This window comes from Dinoponera quadriceps, unplaced genomic scaffold, assembly GCF_001313825.1.
Source record: "Dinoponera quadriceps isolate SergipeBrazil2010 unplaced genomic scaffold, ASM131382v1 scaffold1476, whole genome shotgun sequence".
NCBI lineage: Eukaryota > Metazoa > Arthropoda > Insecta > Hymenoptera > Formicidae > Dinoponera > Dinoponera quadriceps.
Window position 1 is genome coordinate 1,041,526 of NW_014555863.1, and position 15,772 is coordinate 1,057,297.

The window sequence follows — 15,772 nt, forward strand, 5'->3', positions numbered from 1 at the left end:
GGGGGGGGGGGGCGATATACGGCGGCAGTGGTGGTAGCGGCGCGCCGATGACGCCTGGTGGGGAACAGACTGGGCACGAAAGGGGGAACGTCGCGACGAAGGGGGGGAAGAGGGTGAACAGCGGGCTTCATTCACAGCGCCACGCGCCGCGCCGTCCACGTTCTACTACGAGAGGTATTTGTGCTGTCGCGTTCGCAGGTTCGCCGACACCACCCGCGGATGCCTGTCGGCGGCCCCGCTCGTCTCTTCGGACGAACCGCTCTCCTCACACCCCGAAGTTTTCTCGCGACTGCTAAAAAGACGCGACGATCGAGGTGGACGCGGAGAACGCGGCCACACGTAGATCGTCGACGAGAAACGCGAATCGAATGCGACGGTAATCGCAGGAAATCGCGTGTCGCTCGTCGCCCGCGTTATTCTGTTGTAAGATAGTCGGCCCGTGATAATTGATCACTTCTCAGCTGAACTGGCTACACTGGTTTAAGAAATTTACGCACACTGAAGCGTGAGAATCTCGTGCGTTCGTACGTTTTCATGTGAATTTCTTGAACCAGTGCAATCAGTTCAACTAAAAAGGACAAACCAAATACTGTGAATCCTTTCGCACGCTTCTGAAAAGTCGCTCGCAACTATAAACGGGGTCATATAGATCTTGTGCGATTTAACTCCATGTCTGGAAAACTGTAAAAGAAAAGAGGTTGACAAAATTTTAGAATAAAGTGTAATCTTCTAATGTTTGATTATATTTTCACAAGAAATCATATTTTATGTTACTGAAAAAGAATTCGAATTTTCGGCGTATTTCTTTTCGCTATAGCACTTCAAACAGAACTCACCAGATTTATCTGACCTATAATGCGGTCGAAAGATTAAGGACCGTTCACAATAGCCGTGAAGTATACAGTAAGATGTGAGCAAGCTAATTGACCAATTAGATTCTTAAAGTTCAAGATTAATCGATTGTGGATGATCGATTCGCTCACTACTTACTCTTATTGCATACTTTATGGCTGTTGTAGGTGGTTCTTTAGGAAGGTAATAGTTAATACAACATGAAGAAGTTCGACAAATCTGTGTTAAATGTATATAAACATGACTTATAACATACAGTTTTGACGCTATAGTAAAAGAATATCGACTAAACTTATATAATGTTTAAAAATTCATAAAGAAGTAATTGTTTCTCGCACTTTGACGTATAATACTTTGGGCTGAGATTGTCTATGTTAGGCATATGTTTGTGAATATATCATATGTTCCGATAGATGCACACATACGAATGTACACACTATTAGAGAAATGATGTCAAATTTTTCCGTATTTTTCGTATTTTTAAATATTAATCATAGATTTTTCAAGTTACTTAATCATTCTATCTTTAAAAAGATGCCTAACCAAGAGGCACAAAGAGAAATATAGTGCGCACAATATTTGTCAAATCTTGACAAGTTAGCTTATCATATATTCCAGTGTTTATCAGAAATTACGTACTTTACATATCAATTTCTGGAGAACTATATGCTCAAAATAATCTTGTAATTCTTTTATAATATTTCTACAAATATCTTTTGTCGTCTTCTCGTTTTTCATTAAAATCGCGAGAGTAATTTAGCCGTTAGAATTAAAAACGCGATATCGAAATTAGTAGATTTCGATTGATATGCTATTAAAATTTGAAAAGATTCCTAAGAAAATAAATTTACGAGCCAACCACCTTAAATTGCACACAGTCAGGGAGGGAAAGTAGAATACGATAGATATTTATTTTTAGAGAAAAAGAGGAGATTCTCGCCGATTATCGCGATTGTGTAACGATGGAGCGATGGAGAAGCAGAGACACCGCGGTATACGTAACAACAAGCAACCACCTTGTTCAGCTGTGCAAGCCGCATGTAGACTTTTCGTATGTCGTAACGTGGTGCAACGCGCGCATGACGGTAGATAGATAGATAGGTAGGTAGGTAGGTAGGTAGGTAGGTGCAACCGGATGCGATCGATCGATGCACCGTGGAAAAACGCAGTTACAGTTAATTGGACGGCAGTTAGAGCGGAGAGTAACACATATAACAATATCGCGCGTCCGTGGCGAATGAAGCGAGCCCCGAGTCCGAAGTATCTTTCAGAACACGAGATACGGTGAACGATATCATCCCGATAGATCGATCTCGCGCTGACTAACAGGAAGACAAAAACTACGTTATAGTGAAAAGGGTGATAGCGGAGCCGATGAGCACGTTCCTCTCCCCCTGGTTCCCCGCACGTGAAGACGTGCGCGCGCGAGCGTTAAATCTTACGACTGCTACTACCACCACCACTACACGACGAAGACGCGCTATGTTCGTTTATCCCGCTTCCTCGCGCGCGTCGCTTTCGTTCTCGTCGCTTCGGCCGCCGCGTTGGCATTCTCTTATTTCTCCGACAGCCTCTCTTCGTCCCTTCTACGAAGGCGAAGCAGCAGCGGGGGTGAAACTGAATGGAAGGAGATAGTCGATACACACACTACCCCCCGCACCCCGTCGCACACGCACGACGCGCTTCGCGAAGCGCTTCTCTCCCTCGCGCTTCTTCTTCCCGCGGCTCGTCACGCTATCTCCGACCAATCGAAGACGAGGACGCCGTACGCTCGTTTCAACCTACGCGTGCTGTGTAGTACGGTCTCCGATACACACACATACACACTTACAGCCCCCGGCTGTGTATTCGCGCATTCCTGCTCGCTGTCGGCATTGTCACATGGGCCTGCTACTGCCATCGTTACCGCCCGTGGTCATTAAATTTCAGACATCATGGCAGAGATCGTATCCTGATTCTTTCCGTTCTCTGATCCCGGCCGAGAGATCTTACTATTTGAGAAACTATTCGGGCACGCGACAATGTTGCCTGTACTCGCTGATGATTCAGACATGCCGACGTTTAACGCAACTACGTGAGATACCGTTCGTCCTCGTTCTATTTTGTAACAATCGTCAACGGGACTGATAAAAAAAAAAGGTCGTCCTGTTGCTCGTCGTCTTGTTATTATTACTTTTATTCACCGGCGCCCTCACCACACCTCCCCGCGCTCTGCACTCGGCTGCTTCTTGTTATTCGTCACCAATGATATCGTCGTCTAATATAGTCACGGAGTATATGTCACCGGCACCCGTCACGTCGCGCCATCCTCAAGTCGTGTCGTCCACAAGGCACGACTGCGCGTCTAGCTTTCTCAGCGGTGAACCAAATACGCGCGTCGAGATCTGGAATTAATTATTATTTGACCGAGTACGCGAGTACTTTAACGCGTGTCGTTTCCCCCGCTCCCGTTATTCAGACTCAAGCAAAGTTGTCCGGGGACAGCGGACGAATTCTAGCAGCCTGGTCGCGTCAACGTTAATTAAGTTTTGACGTTGGTTCGATTAATTCCGTCTGCCGCCCTCTTCTGGTTACGATGTATGTAATTGTGATTTCGAGTAGGTAAATATTTGTTGGAATGAAAATTAAATCTGTCCGAGAGAGAAAGAGAGAGAGAGACAGAGGTGGAGAGAGAGAGCGGGAAATATTATAAAAATGTGAATGAATGCATTTCGATTAGCTGCATGTTATCAGCACGAGATTTAGAGCAAGGACGCTTATTTTGCGGCCTGAACAACGCGATCTAGTTGTCGGTTGCTATCGATGTCTTAGAAATATTTTCCTCAAGATTAATTTAATTATACTATGTTAATTTTATTATGTAAAAATATTTTCTAAAACATCAATTAACAAAAATATTTTGAAAACACACACACAAACGCACACGTGTATCGAGTGACAGCAACCAATTCTAATCTATAGTGTCGCAGCCGATAAGGACTAACGCAATGAGATATAACGTCGTTCTGATGAAACGACAAAAACGGCTACCTTTATCACTGTCCAAACAAAATTACGCATTTTACATATGTGACAAAAGAGAGCAACGATTTTCTGCCCGAGTTTCGCGCGCCAGGTTTCTTACGGTTTCGTAAAAAATAATTGCACTGGGAACGTAAAATATTTTTCACGCGGGTCTATTTTATTCCCGCGATAAAGCGGACTCTTCGTTAAATACGGCCAGTTTATTTCGAGATAAACGCGATCGGATCTGTTAGATGTAGTTGGAGACAGTATTTATAACATGGTTTGAAAGCAGACTAGATTTCGATGCGATAAACACGCGAAATTAATTTCCCGCGTTTCATGATAATGGCGCAAGGTGTATTTTGCTTAGTAGCTGCAGCATCGCAAATTGGATGTGAAGGCGAGTCGAAACGAATTCGATAATTGACGATACGTTGTACTTCTCCGTATTTTTGTCGAGTTAAAAACTGACTCCCCGATAATTGTATCGATTTCACTTCCTGAGTTTTACAGGGTCGCAATTTCCGATGTGCTTGTCTGCGATCCTAAAAATATCGAGAGACAACAGATTTATATTGAAATTCTCCGCATATTTCGCTTGATTGCAGTTGAAAACTTGACATGTTTATTCGCTGATTTTTCATTTTTCTTTTTTTTATGCGAGTGTGCCGCTACGTTCCAAACACGCAAAACATTGTGCCTCCGACAGCGTTACGGAAATAGCAGTGTATTCCGGAACGTACCGGAATGACGCAGCGTCAGCGGATAATTTTGACTTCTTCCCATTCCCGCGATGGAAGCACGATTATTCGATAAAAACAAAGGAGTTATATATCACAGATTAATCACTTTGTGCGATGTCGTGTACGCGATAAAATGACGCGCCTCCCTAATAGGGCTCGAATGGTCCACACGACGACTGAGAATGGCTGCTCTCTCTCTCTCTCTCTCTGTACGAGGGTAGTGGTTGAGTGAACCAGGGCGTGGGTGGATCGTGCAGGTGGTGGGAGAGCAAAAGTAGTGGGAGCAAAGAAGTGCGATACTACGCCGCAGTATAAGGGGTGGACGATCGATGCGAGCCAAAACATTGCCACATGCCCAGCGCGCGAAACTCGCCATGAAGTCCCCCTCACTGCCGTTCCTCGTCACACCGTACGAATGTGGTACGTCTCACATACTTAACAATTTCGCGTGTGTCCCGTTCCGATTACGTCAGACGGCGACAAGACGCGGCCACGTTGAACCGGCGATACGATCACGATCGATTCCTCATCGTCCCTGATCTTCCGTGTTTTATAGTTTTATAGTTTCTCGTGTCTCTCGGCCTCCGTCCGGTATTACATCGTATGGCGTAGTGCCATTTCGACGCGCATAAAGCCGGAGAAATGACAATAAAACGTCGAATCTCTCGCGAATTCGGGACTCACGTGCTCGGTCGCGTGATATTACATCATGTGACGTTAATGCACGGACGTGTCGATTCGTTTTGCCTCAGATAATTCTATCCTTCGTAAAGCCAACCGTTTTATCGGTTGATAATTAACAATTGAGAGCGGCAATGTCAGTGTCTGCTAAATATAATTGGTACATTGTTCCGGACGCTCTATATATCGTGCGATTATTCCGGCTAATTATAGAAAGATACGATCGAAACGCGTTCGAGGGCTGGCTCGAATGTCGATCCTCATTAGGCGTAAATAATGGAGGGAAGGCCACGTAATATTCGTCGTAACCGCGACATTGCATCGCCAACCCGCCCGCCGACTCGCGGAAAGCCATTAGAAAGCGGATCTAACGCGGATCGGAATGCGCGGTAATTCTTTTTACGAGCGTATTGAAATTACTCGCGACGCGCAAAACATTACTCGACGACTGTCCGAAAGAGAGAGAGAGAGAAAGAGAGAGAGAGAGAGAGAGAGAGAGAGAGAGAGAGAGAGAAAGTCCACCTTGCCTGCCTACGGCGGTTTTACACAGCGACGCACGTACACTCAAGTAAAAACGAAAAGTCATTCTGACGAATTCTTCGTGGGCAAACGCACGAGGGACATTTGATACGTATTGGTGCGTGAAATCGAGGCAAGTGGAGATATTTATAGTCACATACACGGGCTACGCGTCCTGAATTTGAACAGTATAGAAAATACATCAGGATAATAATATCCGAAAGAGAAACGGGTATTCGTCACGTGCCGACTGTGTCCGCGCGTAAGCGGGTGTATTGACAGCGTCGTCCGCCACTTATCTACGCCTATATCCTTGAGCTAAAACGCCGGGAAAACTCGGACACTGCAAACGATATTCGAGTTTTCGTTTTCCATAACTACTCCGATCGCAGTCTATTCCGACCTCGGTTCACGGCTTCGACTGGCTTATTCCGCGACGCGCAAAAGAGGAGAAGCTCTTCAGGGGAACTCATCGCGACGAAAGTATAAGGACCGCCTGTGTAAAAACACGCGGTAGATGAGTGCGATGAGGTGACGCTAATGATAAATGAAATCTCCGCTCACACGATAAAGACAACCGGAAGCGCATTTCCAAGTGCGCCAGTCCGCAACGACCGGGAAACTGAACGCGCAGCCGTCGGCGCATTCAGATCCGCGCGCGTATCGCGTGGAAACAATATTTTTTTTCGGCAGATAAAGCAACAGCAATCGCGGACTTCACAATTCGATAACTTTCCATTGCCCACACGAACGAACGAACGAACGAATGCACGCATGAGCGCAATATCATCGCGTTATCGTGCTACACGCAACTTTTGTATCCTCTTGACGCTGTGTGTACAATACGAGAACCGTCATTATTGCCGACTCGTTCAGCTACGAATTAAATCTCGCGGGAATCAACCCCCTAGTTACAAGTGGTTCGTTTCATCGCAAAACGCAAATTCCTCGTCGCGTTCCGTTATCACGCAACACAAGAGAAGATTCGTTTACTACGTCACGAGCGACCACGCATGCCGCTCGGTGTACGCGAAGGAAAAACAAGCGTACATAGAACCGTCGTCTTATCTAATACCTACATCGAGCGGCGAGCTATCGGATGTCGCGCTCGAGGTACGCGAAGGGTCGCTGTCCCCGCTGTCTAAGTAGCGAAGACGAAGACCGCCCCGTCGTCGTATCGGCTCCACGTTAACCGAGCGTCGACGCGCGTACATTATGTACGTCGGTGCGTACGCACGTCCACGTTTCCTCCGTACAACGCGTGTGTGCACTCTCTCTCTCTCTCTCTTACGCAGCAGATGCGCGCCGCTAATAAGCACTTAATCGAGCGAGCGAGCGAGAGAAGTTTGCGTACGATAACAAGGAGGCATGCGCTGCCGCCTTTCCTCGAAGCGAAACTGCTGCCCGCCATCGGCGTCGTCATCGCCGCCACCTCCGCCGCCACCGTCGCCTCGTCGTCGAGGGGTTGAACGCGAACGGAGGGGTAAGAAAGTGCGCAGTAAGGAAAGGATGGACCCCGCCCGCCGTCACCACTACTTACTCGTCTTCGCCAGACGAACCTACGCGACTAATCGGCGTCGCGACGAGCCCTTAGGATCTTTCCCGGCGATCGCCGATTTCATTTTCTCTCGCAAACGTTCGACGCGGCGAGAACAATTACGCAGAGACAGAGATGAGATGAAAGCAATAATCGATATAAAAGGATTTCGCTACGCTCGATTTAGTATTCTTAGTAAGAGCAAGCATCACCGCAAGCGTGTGTCGGAGCGGAGGCAACGATGCTAATTAGAACCGTTCTTTTGAAATATGGTACGGCTCAAAGGTGGCTATGAATAAATTACGGGGAGGAAAAAAAGGCGAAAAAAAAAAATATTCATCTGCCGGCGGCTTTTAGCGACGATCTTAGGAACGTAATAATGCAGTCTCGGGACGGAGATGCAGAAGTCGATGATATAGAACCATGCTGGACCAGCCGCCACCCAACGGTGAGTTCGGAAACCGACTGAGCCGCCGTCTATTGTGCGCGGTAATCAAAAAGAGATACATCGGTACTTCTCTAACGTTGATTAACGCTACGAATCTTTACATCACCGTTCTACAAAGCCGAAGTTTCTTCGCGTCTACTGTAACGCGACCTACTTTTCAGAAGCGCCGCTGATTAGCTGTCCTAATTAACTCTACTAGATAAGTTTCACCGCGATGTTTGTACATCCGATGTTAGGATTGATCTGTGGATGTTTTATTTACGGATGCGATGCATGCCGTTCGTTGAAAAAGCTGGACGGGATTCGCAACGGTATGTTCACGCGGAGGGTAACGCGAGGAACGGGAAAAGGGAACATCGAATAGCGAATGCTGGAAGGGTGATAATATGCTAGTTTATTAGCGAGGAAGATACAGGCACTTAAGGAACAAAGTACCTACACCCGTAGGGTCGGAAGATAGCACATTGCCGCTGCCAACATTGTTGTTGTCGTTTGCAAAGTGGGAGATGGTGGAAGGAAATGAAGAACGAGAAAGAGGGACAAGTATACGCGCGAAGAGGGAGAGAAAAGGAATGAAAGAGAACGAAAAGTGGTCTGCACCGGTTGACATTGGAAAGAAACGAAACCGCGAGAGATGAGAGAGGAATAACGAACGGAAAAACCCGCGGTGACGAGGGAGACGTTTTCATCGGGAAAATTTTCGCCGTGGAACGCGGCCACATCGTTTTACATTCCTCGCGTATAAGAGAAAGAAAAAGAGCCATTAGCGAGAGAAAGTTGCTCGATATTAACGAGAAAGATATTACCGAAATATCAACGAGTATTATATAATAAAAGACGTTAAGTGTGAAAAAGATTCCTTCGAGATAACACGGAGAGGTAAGGAGATCTCAGAGCACACAGCGGTGTTTCGCGTGGTATTAAATTTTTTTTTTGTTCAAAAGTGCCGCTTTATCAATGGGGAATGATAAAAAGCACGGTGTCAACAATCGAGCTGAAACTGTGCTGTAAGAATACGAAGGCGTGGAGTTCGCAGGAGAGCGTACGGACGATTTCGGGACCGCGCGGTGTTCCCGAGGTGCATAACATGCTGTTTGAGTGAAATATAGTTCTTGGAAAGGTATTTGTATACCCCGCACACCCCAACTTACATAAGCACACGTGCACGACACAGGCGCAGTATGCATATTTAACGACGGCTTCGATGAAAGGTTGACCTCTCTGCTTTACCGTCGTGGCCTTTCGTCATCGCCGCGCTCTACAGCCCAAAATCCGAAGGGCTTGTCGCGCGCTCCCGAGACACCCGGTATGCGATGCATGGAATGTGGTTTATACACCGGGATCTAGGTAAAACGCACGCGGGGCGATCGAGAGATGCGAGCACACGCGAGGTAAGTAGGCAGACAGGCAGGCAAAGGTAGGCAGGCAGGCAAGCAGGCAGGCAGACAGAGACAGGCGAGAGCGAACCGGCGCGGCACGAACGCGGAATCGTTGTTGCGTGAAAACGCTGATTTAGCGGTGTGGGCGAATTGATATTTGAAAACATCCTCGCGCCGCCGCTCGTTAAAACGTCTTTTATGACAATGGCGCAGGCCGCGAATTTCCAACTCGGCGAACTGTTCGGGCGCTATGGAGAAACCGAGCCGTATTCCCGATAAAGGCAAAACGGGTTAACCATATTCGACCTAACGAGTTAACGTAGATTAGTCGCGATAAGGATGAACACGTCGACATAGGTTCGGACGAGGACGTGCTGTTCTAAATACCTACTTTTCAGGCAATCTAAAATTATACACTTTTATTCTCGTCCTCGCTGAATTATACGCTACCGCCTCGAGAGGTCCAGACATTAAACCGATATGTCTTCAGTACCTGGAATTGACTTTTTTTCTCGAATTACGTCAGATTACATATATAACGTGAATTTGAATAATGTTACGTGCGACTAATAGCGATCTCTTAATAGTCTTATTATTCAATGTAATTTGCGCATATATGTGCAATTACGCGTAATCATTATGGAATGAGGATTGCTTGCGTAATTTCTCAGAACACAGACCGCCGCATCGTAGGTGACACAATTGACGTGTACTCGAGAGCAATCCAACTCAATTAACGAATTAGCGAGCGAGTTAAGATCCGATCTCGAAGTAACCCTAAGTCACGCTCTGTTCGCGTACGCCCGACGCGTTGTCTTCTGTCGGGATAATTGCGCGCGTAATTGCAAATATTTCCGTGAATAATTGCGCGCGCGCGCGCGCACCTATTTTCACGCGTTCGAAGGTGCAACTTCGTAGAGAAGCAAAGAAGGTCAGATATATAAAGTCCAGCTGTGATAAGAAAAATGGTTATTTACGACAGTGGCAACGACAAATAGCAATGACGACACGTCGTCGTTGGTTTTGCGTTACAGTACGGAAAATACGTAGAAGATTACAGCAACGTAAGCGGCAGACGTCGGCCTTGCTGTTTTTGCGAACGAGCGAGAATGTGCCGCGCCACGCGAAATATGTGCTTTTAAGGATTTACCGACGTGGCTCGTTAACAATCCCGAAGAATCACCGATGCGCATAAGACACGACGCTATTAAGCTCGGTCTATGTAGCTCACAGGACACAGGTTGCAAACCCAACACAACAATCGGCCGCCCTTTGCATTCACTAATCTTGTGTCTTCGACCTGCGTCTTGTGCTTTATACGTAAGGGTGGAGATGCGCATTAATGAAAGAGAGAGAGAGAGAGGGAAAATGCTGCAGGGTCGATTTTCCCTCCGCAAAGCTTCGATCGACCGACTTCGTCGTACGCGTTGTGAAGCACCGTGAACACCGTCGACGCGGTATATCCGGAGCCGGTTTCCCCTTAACGTAACAATGCCGAGCAGTCGTTCTGTTGGGCGCACGCCCTTGGTACGCGTTAATAGCGCAACAGCGGTGACATTCCGTGCCATCGTTGGCGTCGCACTCTCTCGCACGGGGAGCGAACAAGCTATCCAATTACGATACACGACGCGGCGAGCGGACTCCGCCGGGCGTCATTTCTACGGATCCGCTTCTGCGGATTAATATTGTCCCGGTCGGCGACACAATTATTTCATAAACAATTCAGGTCGAACGGAGGTCCCCCGTTGTGTGTTCGTTGAAGTTCTAACGAACCACCCGGTTCTTCATTTTTTTTTATTTTTTCGATAATTTCCATAACTTCCACGCGCCCGGATACACAAACGACGACACTGGCATAATGAAATATCGATTATTTCAAAGCGCGCGGTGCTCGATACCGTGAGGCTTTGCAGCTTTGTATCGTTAGTGCCATCGAGAGAGTAGACGCCTCTGTCAAATGCAAAGTGCCCGAAAAGGGTCGATAAAGGAAGGAACAGGATCCCGGCGACCCTTTTGTGATTTGCCACGACGCTCGAGGATGCGCGTTTCTTTCAACGCTCATAGGGTGTAGTAAAACGCACGGAAGAGTTACGCAATATGCCGCAGCGTTATTACCTGTCGTTAATGTCGGCCGTCAATAACCAATACATTTTTCGAATATTCTCAAGGCTAAACGCCTTGCAGACGCTCTTACGCTGCTTCCGCATCTCAGCTAAAGCGACGTGCAACTTTGGCCCAACGTCTATGATGTCGTAAATGTCATCGTTATTCGCACAGTTCCGCATTACTTTATCTGCGCTTAATGAGAAGGCATTTAAACTACAAAGCGGCGAAATAACGCGCCGCCGGAGACTCTGATCTCTCGGGGTTCCGTATGTAATCGATATAGATACCCGCGGCATTCAACGGTTATCTCGCACGTGTCAATATCTCTCGAATCTCTTAAAAATGAATTGCGTGACGGATTGGCGATTTCTTTTTTTTCTCCTTTCGTAACGTTCCCCGTGTCTCCAGCGCAGATATATACGTATACATATACGCGTATACATTGTGTACACAGATACACGCGCATATTTTTATTGTACATCTTGCGTACAGCCTATCCTTTATTTTTAATTCAATAGCCAGCGGTATCGAATATGTTGTCGCTATCAATCAAATCGAGTTCCTTATCAGAAGTCAACGACTAGAACGTTCGATCGATACTCTCTCCTCCGTCTTCGTAGACCGTTCGCCGACTCGGAAATAATCGCGGAAAGGAACGGCGCCCATTTTCGGCTGCGGTGCGCCGCGTTCGCAACGTGGACCTCAAGGCGAGCGAAACCGCGTTTCATCGAATTGCGATCCGCTTGCGAGGATGAATACGCGTAGTTTCAATGAAATTCGCAGCGTTTACAAGCGTAACGTTGGAAATAACGGAGACTTGTGCGAGCATCGGATGGTCGCGGCGACAAATTTTTCCAACGTGTGATCCGGCCGCGCGAAAAACGCGGGCTGTTTCTCCGAGAGAGAAAAGCCGGGAAAATGAGAAAACGCGCGTTTGTGGCGCTCTTCAACGAGGCAATCTCGGGGCCGCGAATGAGGACAAATGAGATAATAAGTCGGTCGGTTTGCTGCGCGCAAAATGCGTGCCATAACATCGATGCTCGCGCGCGAAAGAGATCCGCGAGGTAATAAAGAGCAAATAACAACTTCATACATTTATAATAATGTATAAGAGAGAACGCGACACAAACATATCTCTGAGATATATATTTCAGAGGCACTGCCGTGTAACCGCCAATCGGCGGAAAACGACAAATATTGATTTACAAATAGTGACTTAGGATTAGGGCTACTTATCTCTCACTTGTACCTAAACCTATCTCTTTCTATAGAGAGCGACGACATATGCGTACGACAGAGAATGCCCTAAATTGTTCACCTCTCTGCCACGCTTTCGTACGCTCATTGCCGCTTCCAGTATAATTATATTTCGGTGGAGCGCGAGAATCCTCCCCGGTAAGAGCACACTTTTGGGTGCAAGCTCCAATTGAGCCGTGGGACGAGCTGAGCCGAATTCGCGGTCCACACGGTCCCTCTCTCTCTTCTCGGTGATGTCGTCGCGATATTCGTTCACGACGCGACGGCGCGACGCAGCGCGCCGGCGAACGAGGTTAGCCGAGCGACCGCGAGGTCAGTGATTAAAGAGAGAAATATCGTGGAACGCGATATAACCGTTGCGCTCTCTATCTATCTATCTCTCTCTCTCTCTCTCTGCCTATCGACGCGAGGGCCTTTTACCATTAGGAAACAACACGATGTCGTCGAATCGCGTCACCCTAACCGAGATTCGTAGAAACAGCGGCGAACCGCCTCCATGCCCTCCTTCCTCTGGAACCGCTGCCGCCGCCGCCTCCTACGTAGAGAGAGAACACGCCGCTTCCTCTCTTCGCTCCGCGTGTTCGTAATCGCCCTTCTCGCAAGCAAGTGAACGAGCGAGCGAGCGAACGAGTAATTTTCACGGCGGCCTCGGAGGCCATTGATACCCGCGCACGGTCTGCGGCGCGCCACGCCGCGCGCGAGCACCGCCGGTGAAAGCACGCGCGTTTCGTGGAAAAACACTTTTTTTGCGAGCCACGGAGTCGAGTCGCGAGAGGAGCAACGCCCAAGGAGCGACACATTGCGCCGAAAACATTTCGACCGTGCTATCCGCGCGCACCTTTTCCCTATCCTTTCTTCCTCTCCCCCTCTCGCTCCCACCCGCCCGATCGGCCGTTTCTCCTCGATTGAGGACGAAAGGCACGGTCTGAGTGATTTGGAAGGACGGGAAATAAACAGAGAGAGTATGTATGTGTGGGAGAGAGATTCCCGCGGACAAAACCATCCGTCCGGAGGTGTTACGCGGGAGACGAGATCTTTTTCGGAGCAGAATCAATGTCGCGCGCGCGTGACGACACTTCTCGCGGTATGATAGCCGGAATCGCTACGGGAACACGTCATAGACAAAAGAGACGAGCCGCGATGACGAAGACGGCGATGTCGCGCGCGCGACGAAAAAACGAAGTAGGAGAAAGCGCACGGACGGTGGAAGTGTGTACTCACCGAAACGCGGCGTCCAGGCGGGGATTCCAAGGAGACGTGTGCCGAAGTCATCGCCACACGCGTCAACTCCCTCGCTCCTCGGCCACGACCGAAAGTCGTCGCCTCGTTAGAGATCCGGGACCGGTGAACAGCGTGATCACTTTCCTCCGCAGACACGAGCAACACTCACACTCGCGGGCACACGTACTCATAGCACACGGGACACGGTAGGCAGTCAGCTCACTGTTGTCCCGAGCTAATCCGTTTATTATCCTAACCTTCGTATTGAGAATAACGAAAGTTTTTTCAAACGGGCGGCGACAGCAACGGTAACGCGACGCGTCGTCGTGGCGCGCGACGGGACGGCCACGCCGGAGAATAAATATCGCGATTAACTCGGGGCGCAGATTCCCCGCGCGACTCGCACACAACTTGTTTACTAGAACGCGCACCACGCCATGCCCCGTAAACGCGCGTCCGTCCCCGGCCACCCCTCGCCAGCCGGGCAAAATAAGAGTCTGCGCGGTGGCTCAGCGCCCGTCTACGCTCTCCCACCTTCCCGGCCGCTTTGTACGAGCGATAAAGCGAATATCTGCTTTGACGTACTACGACGCAATCGCGACGAGCGAGCACATAACGCGCGAACGAGCGGGTCATCGTACCCTCTCATACGCCACCGTAGCCACGGCGTTACGCGATGTCTTTCGCGCGAAATGTCTGCGATTTTGCGGACGAACCGTACAGGGGGCGACATCTGAATTGGACGCTCCGAAGTGACGGGCGCAACGTCAAAATCGTACTTTCGCGCGACATCAATAGGGGACCGATGACACAGGAGGGGAGGAAGGTCGGTTGTGTCAAAACATAGTTTTACAAAAGTAAGTTCTAGCTTGATTAGGTAACTTTCGCCATGGCGAAAATGCGATGTATCTCGCGTGAAGTCGCTCGACGAAGTAATGACGTCACATGGTGTCGCAGGGATACCGTGTTCTCACTTTGCGTATAATTAATCGCGCGTATTTATTCACGTGAGATGAACGAGAATACGAGTGATGAGAAAAACCGACGGAGAGAAGGAGAGAGAGAGAGACACAATCGACCCTCAGTATTAAAGGTCGAATTTGTGATGTTAGGGTGGCTGGTCTATGATGCGATATTAATTTTATGACATATCATTCTTCAGAACATACGTCTCGATGTATACATACATCTAATGGTGTACCAAGATCTATGGAATTCTTTTTCTGTCTTTCTCGCGCTCTCTTCCCCTCTCTACATTTAGCCCTATACGTGGTAGTTGCAGGATTACCATCTTATCGACGAGCGACGATCTTTAACCATGCCTCGTCGTTGTTTACAGCGAAAGCAAGCTTACCGAGGAACGAAAGCGTGACGTGAGCACTGAATCTCGAAGCATTTGTTCCGTCAAACGAATGCATCTACACCATTTTATTCGTACGGCGCCATGTTTTTTCCGACGCGACATAACCCGCCGGTCACAAGTATCGAGAGACATCGCGTTTAACCACACTCGCGCGGTCTGATAGACGCGTTAATCACCCGGCACTTAACGAGGCACTCCCGACATTCGCTCATACACGAAAAAGCTTTCAACGAGTAAAAGGATGCTGAGAAACGGAGCGGTCGCGATCCGTCTCCTAACCGTCGCGAAACGAAATGAAACTGCCGCGGGTTGCCTGTGACGTCACTTTCTTTCGGGTATCAGGACTACTTCGAACATTTTTCGTGTTTCGGACCGCGACTCTAAAACCGCACCGATCTCGAGATCTGCTTCTTTTAACTGCGTTTCCGTGCAATCTTCTCTTCCGCTCTCTCACTTTCGTCAAATTTATATTGCATATTTGTTTCACTTTAAAACGACACTACGTCACAGAAAGTGCAATATGGTGTAATTGAAAAGGACAGACCTGATTGGATTGGTTTGGATCGGAGCTATCGTGATTGGTGTTACGTCAGTATCGATACATTCGAGGATCTCAATCGCTGTGAATTTCACAGTAAATTAACGGAACGGATCCCGAAA

The 15,772-nt window shown here is 48.3% G+C and overlaps 1 protein-coding gene across 4 annotated transcripts in view; it reads right to left on the reverse strand.

Moving 5' to 3' along the window:
* The window catches only part of LOC106745616 (insulin-like peptide receptor), a 50,570-nt gene extending 36,388 nt beyond the window's left edge, over positions 1 to 14,182 (reverse strand). Inside the window, exon 1 of one of the 4 annotated variants that reach the window (XM_014621384.1) lies at positions 13,750 to 14,181. The gene's annotated coding sequence lies outside the window, so the exon portion shown is untranslated. Of the gene's footprint in view, positions 1 to 4,601; positions 4,712 to 13,749 lie in introns of those variants that run through there. The other 3 variants (XM_014621387.1, XM_014621385.1, XM_014621386.1) reach the window with 3 other exon arrangements.
* Positions 14,183 to 15,772: the final 1,590 nt, after the last annotated feature.